The 12,488-nt window shown below is 45.1% G+C and overlaps 2 long non-coding RNA genes across 6 annotated transcripts in view; one reads left to right on the top strand and one right to left on the bottom strand.

Moving 5' to 3' along the window:
• LOC115937609 (uncharacterized) overlaps positions 1–12,488 on the top strand; it is a 438,489-nt gene that overhangs the window by 357,008 nt on the left and 68,993 nt on the right. The window contains exon 8 of the long non-coding RNA XR_014139292.1: positions 7,959–8,089. This is a non-coding gene — a long non-coding RNA (uncharacterized LOC115937609). The remainder of the gene's footprint in view (positions 1–7,958; positions 8,090–12,488) is intronic.
• LOC115940323 (uncharacterized) overlaps positions 7–12,488 on the bottom strand; it is a 33,548-nt gene continuing 21,066 nt past the window's right edge. For 2 of the 5 annotated variants that reach the window (XR_014139290.1, XR_014139286.1), the window contains 7 exons: positions 8,391–8,459; positions 7,283–7,471; positions 6,909–7,053; positions 3,263–3,334; positions 2,278–2,567; positions 1,849–2,009; positions 7–592 (listed from right to left, as the gene is read on the bottom strand). This is a non-coding gene — a long non-coding RNA (uncharacterized LOC115940323). Of the gene's footprint in view, positions 593–1,848; positions 2,010–2,277; positions 2,568–3,262; positions 3,335–6,908; positions 7,054–7,282; positions 7,472–8,390; positions 8,460–10,333; position 12,488 lie in introns of those variants that run through there. The other 3 variants (XR_014139288.1, XR_014139287.1, XR_014139289.1) reach the window with 3 other exon arrangements.

Here is a 12,488-nt window from a genome sequence, read left to right as displayed (position 1 = left end):
ATTCCCACCAACAGTGTAGGAGAGTTCCCCTTTCTCCGCATCCCCGCCAACATCTGTCGTTTCCTGACTTGTTAATTTTAGCCATTCTGACGGGTGTGAGGTGATATCTCATCGAGGTTTTGATTTGGATTTCCCTGATGCCGAGCGATGTTGAGCACTTTTTCATGTGTCTGTTGGCCATTTGGATGTCTTCTTTGGGAAAATGTCTGTTCATGTCTTCTGCCCATTTCTTGATTGGATCATTTGTTTTTTGGGTATCGTCAAGACAGTATGGTACTGGCACAAAAACAGACATATAGATCAATGGAACAGGATAGAGAGCCCAGAAATGGACCCTCAACTCTATGGTCAACTCATCTTCGACAAAGCAGGAAAGAATGTCCAATGGAAAAAAGACAGTCTCTTCAACAAATGGTGTTGGGAAAATGGGACAGCCACATGCAGAAGAATGAAACTGGACCATTTCCTTACACCACACACAAAAATAGACTCAAAGTGGTTGAAAGACCTAAATGTGAGACAGGAGTCCATCAAAATCCTAAAGGAGAACAGAGGCAGCAACCTCTTCGACCTCAGCCATTCCAACTTCTTCCTAGAAACATCGCCAAAGGCAAGGGAAGCAAGGGCAAAAATGAACTATTGGGACTTCATCAAGATAAAAAGCTTTTGCAGAGCAAAAGAAACAGTCAACAAAGCCAAAAGACAACCGAGAGAATAGGAGAAGATATTTGCAAATGACATATCAGATAAAGGGCTAGTATCCAAAATCTATAAAGAACTTGTTATTCCCATTTCATGGAGGGCAACCCTAAGGCTAAAGAGGGAGAGTTAAGTTTTGAACTTAGGTCACTCTTCAAGGTTTTGTTTTAGAAAAAGTCATCAGTTTCTCCAGTATGAGATGACCTGGATCACAGAAATGTTGCAGATACTGGAGCTTTCTTGTTGGTGCTGGTAGGTCTCCTTGAATTTACGTGGCTACAGAGCATTTATTCTCCATTAAGTAGGAGTGGTACGTGTCTGAAGATATTCCTAAAGCAGGACAGGCACTGTATTCAAAACAGACATGTTATAGACAGATTCTCAAGGCATTCCAAATGACTGGTCAATTCAGTCAATTTAGGACTGAACAATTCAAACTGATGGGTTGTCTTGGCATTGTACCAACAAAGTTTCAGGCAAAAAATCAGTCAATTTCTGTGAACCCATCATTCCAACTGCTTGGCCCTGTATACCTAAACTAATTGCTGGATGTTTTTCACTTTTCTCTCATTTGTTTTTTATATTATATGATTTTCCTTGCTTAATTTTCCTATTTCTGTTTGATAAATCCTGTCTGAATAACTCTGAGCTTCTCATTAGAACCATTTTACCAATTATGTTCATGGCAATGCCAAATGTGGGTGTACTTAATTTACGTATTGGTAGTGAAAATAATGACATTTCACCCAAAATAATAGCATATGTTTGCCATGTTTCATGGATTATAATCCTTTTATCTGCTTTTCTCTGAATGTGGTTTGCAATAAAATTCATTCTCAGTAATAAAGTCTCCCAAATGAAATTCCCTATTTTATACTCTTTTATGTGACCTGAGACACTTGAGCAACACGTCCTTTAGAAGAGATGTAATTTGAATGCATTGCACTTGAACATAGCTGTCTTTTATTCAGGTGACCTTTGGTTTGCAATGAATAAAAATTCAGTCAAACTAGATGAAAAACAAAACACACTTTTTCAGGAAAGTGAAAGATTTGCCAATTAATCAGAAAGCCAATTAATCAGAACATCCTTTTACAAAGTTCTAGCTCATCAAATTTCACTTTTCCATTTGTCCATTCATCTACTCACCCATTCCCTTAAGATCCACTGAGCATCTATAATGAGCCAGGCCCTGTGGACACATGAACAAGGGCTCCACGATCCTTGCTCTCGGGGAGTCTTGTCAACCCTCTCCTAATCTTCCTTCCTGCTGAGCATTTCTGTGTGTGCTATTGAAGGGTTGCTGGAAACTGGTGCAAAAGATAGGAGTGCAGTGAGGAGAAGCTGTAAAATGGAAAATCTCATTCACTCTTAAATCTATTAAAGATTAACGTTGGAAATCCAAATTGTGCATTTGGTTAAGATGAGAATATATTTCTGTGGAATGTACTACTCATTGACTTCAGGGCAAATACATTTCAAAGCTTAAAAAAAGAACTGAGCTCAGTAGTCACTGAGACAGACCTAACCATTTTCTTGGAATGATACTTAAGGCTCTAATCAAGGAAATCTCCTAACCTAGCTTCTGTTGTTAGCTTTTTCTCCTGTCCAACTGTGTGGCATCCTCACAATCACCCAGAAGGCTGGTAAAAGTCCAGATTTGTGGACTCCATCCCCAGGGTTTCTGGTTCTTGACGTCTGGAAGGGAGATTGAGAACTTGCATTTGTAGCAAGTTCCCAGGTGACGCTGGTGCTGCTGGTCCAGGGACGAGATTTTGAGAAACATTATTATAAATAAATGTTACTCAAAATGCCAACTTCAGATGTGAACTCTTCATTGCTAGTCTGCAACAAGATGAGTACAGGAACTGAAAGAAAGCAGTGGGAATCTTTTATAATTTGACATTGCCGTGACATCCAAGTACATGATCAGTGGGCCTATCTCACTGAATAGGGTAGAGATGAGCTCCGGGCTGTCAGCTTTACATTGTGAGTCACATGTGTACAAGCTACATGCTAGATATGCACAGGGAGCCCATATTTTATTCTGTAATAGATTGAAAAGAAAAACCCAGGCTGTTCACCATATGTAGTTTGAGCAGCACCACTCTCTAAACCATCACACCATACTGCCTCATTTTTTAAAAAGTGGTTAATACACAAATGAGTCAGGGCATTCCTTCTCACACAGTTTGGGGCAGGTGGGAGGAGGAGGAGGCCACGTCTCAGCCTGGTGCCCTCTGCCTAGGGAGGCCCAGAGGAAACAGACAAGGCTGTTTTGGGTGTGACACCACACACCAGTGGAGTGGGTCAGCCCAGGGGCCAAGGAGATCAGGCTTTTTTGAGGCTGGAGGCCTGGAAAAAGAAACTGACCAGTCAGAATTTAGGATTTCCAACCCTCTACAAGGGTGAAACTAGGTAAGAAGGAAGGTTGGATGCTTCCAGGTGAGATCACTATGGGTCCCTCAATTGCAGACAGCCAAGAAGACTCAAGACCCAGCACTGATAATTCTTTACGGTCACAGAGTCACCTGATCCCAGGTCTGAGAAATTGACTTCATACCTGGGCTTAGCAGCTTGGGTATGACTATATCTGCGGATGGAGACCAAGAGCAATCCCCATCATGGGTGCACCCTAGGGAAAAGGGAAAACAAAAAATCATCCTTTTATCTCAGCTACTTGGGCTGGCATTTTCTTTTACCTCTTCAAACATTTTTATTAAAATTTCCAATGATCTGATTTCTGTCAGGATTCAGCTGTTCTTGGCCTTAAATTCTAGGATCCTCTTGGGCGGGCAAGACGGAAACCCATGTGATGAGGCCTCCATGATTTCAAAGCTTGATGAATGTGTCTCAAATTGACTTTGCTAACTGTCTTTTCAAATAGATCTCCTGATAGCTTTACGATTTTACTAGCAGTGATTTATTTTTTAATATTTTGCACTTCAAGCTCTGATAAATTCAGTGTTCTTTCTAAGCACTTGTGCAAATTAGACTGTAGTTAGAGGAGGTTAGCATTTTTCCATGTTCAATACATCAGGGCCTGATAAGCATGCACTGCAGCTGGCTATTTGCTTTTCTAGTCCCCACTGAAGTCTGCCCTTCTCTAAAGCCCTCCTTGGCTGGAGTCACCCCAAGAAGAGGCTTTCATTACCCTGTATCCAGAAGTAGCCATCAGCTTTGTTATAATGGCCTCCAGTCACTCATTTGAAAGAGTGACCTTACATCACCAGCTACCTCCCAGGGCCTTGTCCTTGGGGCCGGAAAATTAACTGCCCCAGAAATGCTGCAGACTGGCTGAGACACAGAGAGACTACCAGGCTGCTGATAAAGATGTGAGTTTCAGGATGATGACCCAGAGAAGCAGAAAGGACTGTAATGTGGGGGGTATGCACCGGTCACGGGTCAGCTCTGGGCTTGATGCCTGCCGTATCATTTAGAATGCTTTTGATTACAAGTAACAGAAAAACCACGTCGAACTGAGATAAGAGCGAAGGAAATTTAGTGGCTCATATTGGTCCAAGAGGCAGAGCAGGCTTCTGAGTCGATTGTTCTAGGGGCTCAAGGACATCAGCGCCTCTTCTCTCTACCCTACTGTTTCAGTTTCGTCCTCAAACTGATTCCCTAATTCCCCTCAAGGCTGCAAGTCTGGCTGGAGGTTGCCATCGGGCTTCCTCATGAGAAGCCCTCAGAAGAAGAAAAGGGAGAACTGGTTCTCACAGCCAGTGCAGGCAAAGTCAGTCACTTCAATATCATTGGCTAGGGGATATGCCCTGAACTGATTGGCTACGGTCTGGTTTACCTGAGCCAATCGCCGTGCAAAAAGGATAGGACTTCTGTGGTTGGTTTAAACCAATTAGAGTCACTCATTGGAGTTAGGGGTGGAGCTGATGGCTCAAAACCGAAAGTGTGCCACACCTCAGGGGAGGAAGGCATGGCCGGAAGTGGGCAACTTCCACGTGGTGATCCTGGCTCTGCTACTCTCAGCCCCTTCATCTCCTCATTTAACCTCTCTGAGCCTCTGTCTCCTCATCTGTAAATTGAAGATTACCTTGATATCCACCTCCTTGTTGTGGTAGAGATTAGGAAAGAGAGAAGAATAATAAGGAGTTTTGCACTGTGCCCAGCAAACCGTTAAGTACCCAGTGAAAATTATGAGGGAGAACATCAATGGAAGTAGGTGCACGTTACATGCTTTCTTGGGCTGGTTTCCAACAGCACTTCCTGCTTAGTGGATGCGAGTGAAATGGCTATAAAAGGACAACAAAGACTGTTCAGAGAAGACATGTATGCTGATTTATCCGGACATTATTTAGGTGGGAAAAAAACTCAATCCAGGCAGTTCTAATACATGCAGAGGGTGTCGCTTAGTGAGTTTAAGCATAATAGTAATAATGGCAGTAATAATAATATTAAAACAAAGATGAAATGAAGAAAAAAAAGAAAACAAAGACAGAAGGGGAGTAGCTGCAGTTCATCGAGCACTGCCGAGTGTTGTCCTAGGCACCCGACGTGAGTCGTGAGGCCTTGACCTTGGCTTTATTATATCTATTTGTACATGAGCAACGAAACTTTACCTAAGCTAAGGTGTTTGCCTGAAGTCAGTAGCCGTTATGTGACAAAACCTGGATGTGAACCCAAATTACTATGATTCCAAAGTTCATCTCATGTCTGTATTTCAAAACTACTTGCAAAGGAGGGTGCCCTCATTCATTCACTCCCCCACTCGGGCTCCCAGCAGCTGGCCCGGGGGCCCCTGCCATGATTGGTGTTGGGGAAAAGAAAGATGAATAGGACCCAGCAGTGCCTCCAAGAACCAGACAGTGTCCGCGTCCTGGGATTCCTGGCTTATTCGAGGAGTTCCCAGGGCAAGGTTGTCTGGAGCAGAGTTTTGTGCTCTTTCTCAGTCAAATGAGAACTGTTGAATCACTAATGATGATGGAGGCACAGCGTGCTCCACGGCTTGCAAGACACAGGGGGCTGCCCTCTCCCCCCAGCTCCCTCTGCCATCTGCTGTCCTCAGTGAGACAGTTTAATCTTGAGCTATCTCAGGGCAAAGGAGGTCGGACCGTCAGAGGTCACCTTAACTCTCCATAACTCTGCTCCAAAGAAATAATTGTTTCAGAGGAAAATGGCTGTGACCAGTCAGATTCTCCTTTTTTCAGAATCTGGACTAGATGGAGAGAATGGGTCTTGGGGGTTTATATTGTTGATTCTGTTCAATTCACCCAGCTGTGTTGAGATGGCCTCTGTGCTAGGGATATGCAAATGAGTATCACAGCGCCTCTGGCCTCTGGGGTCCACAAGCTGATAGAGTAGACAGAAGCACATAGAATGTAGTACGTATTAGAATAGAATTGTCTGGCATGCCTCAGTATGACAGAACAAGTTGTTAAAATTTCGGCAAATAAGTCCAAACGGATGAACACATGCTGTCCTGACTGCCGATCCACCTGCCCCGTAGTATCCATCTTCTACCTTTTCTGCCCTGACCCCTCCTCAAGGATCCTTCCAATGTAGTGGCCCCCAACTTCCCCATGATCCCCAAACTTCCCCTGTCCCAGCACCGCAGTGGCCCTATGTTTTGATTGCTCAGCATCTGAGCATGCATGGAACATCTGTTGCGGCCTTTGATATCTGGCCACACTTCAGCCATGCTCCCCAGAACTTTCCCCAAGTCTTGTCCCTTTACCCCCATCCTGCAGCCATCCTTCTCTGAGTGCCAAGACAGCCGCTTACTGCTAATGTCAGCCCAAAGGAGTAGATAAGGGTCAGAAATACAGGGCTCCCACAAATTGAGGTCTGCCTCCTGGGAATCAGCTTTAGTGTCCTCTGGACTTTGGTTTTTGTAGGAACACAGGACTCAACAACCAGATGGCTGGATCCTTTTATCTGGTGATTGGAACTCTATCCATTAGGATACTTTCAGCTACTAGTAAAAAAAAAAATCAAACTGGCTGAAGCAAAAGGGAAAACTCAAAGGAAAAACACTATGGATCCCAAGCATGGTTCTGTCTCATTGTCTGAGTGATCACAGTGACCTCAGTGTCCGTGTTCTGCCGTATTCAGTTGGCTTCAGCCTCAGGTGGACCCCTCTCATTGTTGCAAGATGGTGGGCAGCAAACAAAATCAGAAAAAGATTGTATGTTCTGGTGTTTTTATCCTCAGAAAAAAGGAAATCTGTCCCCACAGCCCTTCAGTTGGCTCACCCTTCTGTCTCATCGTCAGAAATGGATCACACGTTCCCTCCTGTTCAATGGCCAATGAAAAGATTACAGTCACCATTGCTGGCTTTTTCAATCAAGATTCCCAACTCCTTCACCAGCAATCAGGAATGTTTGCTACTAGAACCTACTGGAAAGAGAAAGGTAGAATTGGGGAAGATGATGTTGGTGAGTGAGGTAGGGAACTTGGGCGTATGTCACTAGAAATCAGCAATTAAAAGGCAGAGGATTTTATGGAGTAAAGAAACCTGGTTTGGAATGCCAGTATTACTTAGACCATTGTTTCAGTTGTTAATTACTATGTAACAACCACCCCCAAACTTCGTGGCTTAAAACAACAACCATTTATTATTGCTCACTGGTCAGCAGATCAGCTTGGTGGTTCTACTAATCTGGGCCAGGCTCATCTGAGCTCATCTGGACTCTTCCAAGCATCTTCAGGAGGCTGGCTGGGGTAGGTTGGTCTCAGCTGAGATGGCTTATCTCTGTTCCACATAGCCCCTCATCCTCCAGCAGGCTTTTCTGGGCTGGCTCATTGGACGGCTCACCTGAGTTCCAAAAGAAAGAGTAGAAGGAAGTGTTGGAGGTCCAGGCTCAGCATCAGGACACTATCAGCAGAACCTCGTTCTAATGGCCAAAAGCAAGCCATGAAAGCAGTCAAAAGCTGCAAAATCACATTGCAGAGTGTGTGTGGAGTGTGGATCCTGGGAAGCGTGAAGAATGGTGATCACTTTGGCAATCAATCCACCACCGTGACCTTTGCAAGACATTTCTTTTCTCTACACCACCATTCATCACCTCTAAAATGACACTAATAATAGTATCGACCTCAAAGTCTTATTTAAGGATTAAGTGAGAAAATGCATGTAAAGTGCTTAACTCAGTGGTGGGCACATAGTAAGCATTAAATAAGTACTAGCTTTTATTACACTTGTATTTAGGATTGTAACTAGTGTTATTATAATTATTATTATGGTTGTTTTAATGATTATTATGATTTTGAGTATCTGTCTGCTGGGTTATGTCTCCCCCTAGGATACAAGCCTAGTGAACTGATTTCCAAAAAGCCCAGACTTTATGGAAATCCTTGCTGACTCCCCAGAAGCCTGCTAATCAAGGGACCGTGATTTCTGAGAGCTCCCCATCTGCCTTCTTCCTGCTGTTTGGTGAGTGCCGTTGTCTCTGGGTTTTTGCTGTGCTGGCTGCGTGGAGCTCCCTGAGCTCTGTGGCTCAGTGGGAACCCTCCAAGGAACGGTGGTTAGCTGCTATTTCAACAGAAACCACTAGTTTTGGGAGGAAAGGAGCAGGGAGCAGGCTTCACTCCCGGGACAGCTGATTTTCTCTCCTTTCCGCTGTTCTATCTGTGCCCAGTGCAGAACTCTCTAGAGGGGATAATAGAGTTCATGGTGCTCAGTGTGGGCTGTGAGTGAGGGAAGGAGAAATCTGGCAGCCTTGTCTCACACTTACTCCAACGCAAGCCTCCAAGAGTTAAAACCGGTTGGCAATTTCTTGGAAAAGGGAATTTGTCTCTTAAATCTGCAAAAGAGAAAAGTTTATTGTTTCATGTTTTAGGGGGGTTTTTTTGTTGTTGTTTCTTAGGGTGGTTTTGTTCACAATGGAAAAAAAAAAACCTCCCAGTGGTGGTCCTGTTGTTTATAGGCCACGCAGACTCTGCGAGCACCAAGGAGCAAAGGTGCAGGGGCTCGTTCCACGAGGCGGCTGCTAATTTCATTTGCCACCACGGTTTTCCCATCTGCTAAGGGACCGGCCCAGACAATTTGCCATGTATAATTCACAGTCCTTTGTAATTTCAGCTCAAGCCGAATCAACAGCTTGATCGAAATGCCATGGTGAGGATTCAGAGGGTGGTGCTCCTGTCTTTTGTCCTCACTCCATGCCAGCGAGGGCCCTTCCCTGTGCACACCTTCTCTCTGTCCCGCTCTCCGAGTCTATGCTTCTCGCTCCCTACCTGGTATCACGGCCGGCCCAGTGCTTCCCGGTCTCTCCCCTTTAGCAGGCTCTGTATCTCTGCCTCACAAATGGACTGCCACCGAGGCCATTGCCGGGGCTCCGCGAGCTAATTGTGGCCCCCACCCCCGCCTCATCTGGCCAGGGCTAAGATGGATGCTCCATTTGCGTTATTTATGCCTTTCCTTGCGTTCCAGTGATGTGTTTGTGCATAACATATGTAAAATTCTGCTGACATGGGGAATTCATTTGGTTCGAGATGTTCAAAAAGCGGGGCGGGAGGCGACCTGGTTTGTGTAAATTCACAAGCTATCAGACAGCTTTGCTTTCTTTTCCCTGAGACGCGGAAGATGGCTCCTCATGAGAGTTCTTTGGATTACACTTGACAGTCAGGTGAGCTCTTTTGCTTAAAGAGCTTTGTTTCCATTTGGGCTGTCAGTCTTCCACCTTCAAATGGGGCCAGGTGAGGGACTGAGGCCCATTTTGAAGTTCAAATGCAAGCCTGTCCCTGTGTTGCAACTACAGCCAGAGAATATCAGAGCCACAAGGCCTGAGAGCATCTCATTTAATCTCTTCCATTTGTAGAGGAAGCCACTGAGTCTGAGAAGCAGAAGTGGCTCGCCAAGCAGCGAGCCATGGTACATCATGTGACTCAGTCCTTAAATTCCTTCCAATAACACGTTGTTACAAGGGGCTGGCACCCTTCCAGGCACTTTACTTACTGTCTCATTTAATCCCCATGAAAGACTCAGACACTGGGACTTGCTATTCTTCTCATTTCATAGAGGAGGAAACTGAGGCACAGAGAGGTTAAATGATTTGTCCAGGGTCACATAGTACTAAGCAGCAGAGCTAGGACTCAAACCCAGGGAGCCTGGCTCAAGAGTCCCTGATCTAACCACAGTGTTCCTCTGTCCTAAGGCGTCTCTGAGCTGCCACGTTGATTACAGAAGGATGCTCAAAGCCCTCACTTTGCAACATGAGGCCTGCTATGATCCTGCCCCTTCTGACTTCCTGAGCTTCATTTCTGCTACTCCTCAGAATGTAGAGTTGGGAAAGGCAGTCTTGTGCATGTTGTCTTTCAACCCCTGCTCAGCCACAGAAGAATGGGCCTTGGGCCTGGAACATTTCCTTACCAAGACATGGGGAGGCCACACAGCCTCTGCGACTAGCTCTCCCCACTTCAGAGCATTGTGTACTCCTTTGTACCACTAAGCGCACACGTCAGTGGCCCTCAGGCACAGCCCAGAACTCTGTAGCTCAGGCCCCAGGGGAAGAGAGAGAGTCATTTTGTTGCAGCACGAAATGGGGAGGGCAGTCACACCGCCCGTGTGGGCTGCTGGGTGGCTCCATGGGCCGTGGTGGGCCTGACCATGGCAAGGGGCTGGATCTTCTGCACGCTCTCAACAGAACACTCATTACATGAACTCAGGCTTTCTTACCTCCCCAGCTGAGCACCGTCCTAGCCCATTTTCTGATGTTGTAATCACTTCTTAGGGCGCAGGTGATGGACGACAGAGCAACCAACTCCCCAGTGGGCTGGGTATGAATCTGCCTCCTCTGTGGACCAGGGCAGGAGGAAAGGACACAAAGAAAGGGCCAGCCCCTCCCCCCGGGGTCAGGTGGTACTCGGGCTAAGGGTACCTTCCTCAGCTTCACCTTAACCTGACTTTCCTACCATATTGGAGCAAGGGCTCTAGCTGAATATTATGAGCCAAGTACCATGAATATTATGAGTTTATTATTGAATAATAAACCACTTTTTATGACTTATAATAACACACATTGCAGTATTACCACAGTAAGAAGCAATGGCAATTTTACTAAGGAGACTCCTAGGAGATAGTCCTTAAGTTCTATAGACGACATATATTTCATACATATAATTCTGACACACTTCTACATCGTGTTATGGGATGTGTTCAGAAACTGTGATTGATAACTATGTTCTCTAAGCCAGTTGTTTTCAAATGTCAGTTCATAACAAAGCTTTCACAGACCCACAAAAATAATGTCTGTGTGTGCGCTTCTAAATTTGTGAATGTCCTTTCTTGGGAAGCAATGTCACTTATTCAAAGATGGTAGGCTCTTGTTCTTTTAAAATTATCAAGGGCAAGAAGAAAGGGCAAGAAATTTCTTTCTTCTGTGAAATAACAGTGTTCATCCTATTGGGAAAGTCTTGAGATAATGTATTTCAATTTCTTCATTTTTTTGATATTCTATTAGATTCTTGGTTTATTTACTTTATTTAATTAACTTATTCGAAAGCTAAGCAACCTCTGTGTCACCTCACTGAGAAGATGATCCATGTCCTAAGCTCTCCGGTCCAGAGTATCTGCTCAGAGCTGGTGGGGCTTGGTCCTCTGTCTCTCTGGCGGCCTCCTCCTCAGAGCCCTGCCTCCACCCAGGCTCTCGTGCTCTCACACAGCTCATGATGGGCCTGTCCTGACGTCACCTCGAAACAAGAGGCCTATAGCCCAAATGACCCTCCACTTTTCTACTCTTCTGGCCCCGGGTCTCACCTCCTAGTTGGGGGGCAGGTATAGGCAGCGGTGAGACTTTGCCACAGTACTTTTCTTAAGGCTTTAGCATTATAACCCAGGGCATTCATTGCTCCAAAGGGTAATTTCCTATCGTGGAATTTCAGGCAGTGAGGCCAAGTGTGGTGAAGGCTCCAGGCAGCACTGGAGAGCTAGTCTTGAGCGCTTCAAGTTAGACCCCTCGGGGGCCTCCTGAATGTCCGTCCTTGACCCAACCTGGCTGCTGGAAACACCAGAGCACCCGGAGACTCAGCCCTTCCCTTGAAGTCAGACACCAAAATCATTCAACTGGCTGTGGAAGGAATGTGTCGAAGGAATAAGGATCATCTACTGCATCTAACTGCAAATTCTGTCTCCCTTTGTCTGGCTCACTTCTTGTCGACCCCCATCTCCCTTTCCACTCTTCCTCCTTTATCTTCTCTTGCCACAGAACATTTTATCCAAATAGTTGAAAAATGTGTGTAGTTTGTATATCCACACATTGATATTCTCTGTAGGTTCTGTGATCTCTTGTGCAATGTGGGGATGGCTTTTGAAACTTTTATAAGGCTGAACTAGCAGGAGATCAAGGACATTCAGCTAGGTACACAACAATCCTTATTAAAATAGAAATCTTCAAATTTTCTCTTGAAAACTTAGAGAATGGCCACCGGAGGCCCAAAGAGGAGGAAGTATGTGTGGAAGAAGGGATATGAAGGAAAGAACCAAGCAATATGGCTTATGGAACCCATAGAGATAGAGTATCTCTCAAGTTATGGTCCAGAAAATGTTTTTGCTCTTCTTAAAGCATTCAGTTGTATGATCTGAGAGAAGTGTTCATTTGTCTTGAGAGATGTGTGCATTTAAGACAACAGACATGTCTGAAACTCAAGCTGTTGAGGAGATTCTGGTAGATGAGCCCATGCCCACACCAGATATGTTTTCTATGCCATACCACCCCATAATATGACTACTCTATGGACTTGGGATGGCAATGCCACCATTCATTATACTACTAAGGGTCCCCTTCTGCTTCATTACTTCTCAGACTTGGGGAAACATACAGCTAGAAGTAGAC

This window comes from Leptonychotes weddellii, chromosome 12 (assembly GCF_054177405.1).
Source record: "Leptonychotes weddellii isolate Sample4059 chromosome 12, ASM5417740v2, whole genome shotgun sequence".
NCBI lineage: Eukaryota > Metazoa > Chordata > Mammalia > Carnivora > Phocidae > Leptonychotes > Leptonychotes weddellii.
The sequence above is the reverse complement of the archived record's forward strand: the minus strand, read 5'-3'. Positions and strand labels throughout refer to the sequence as shown.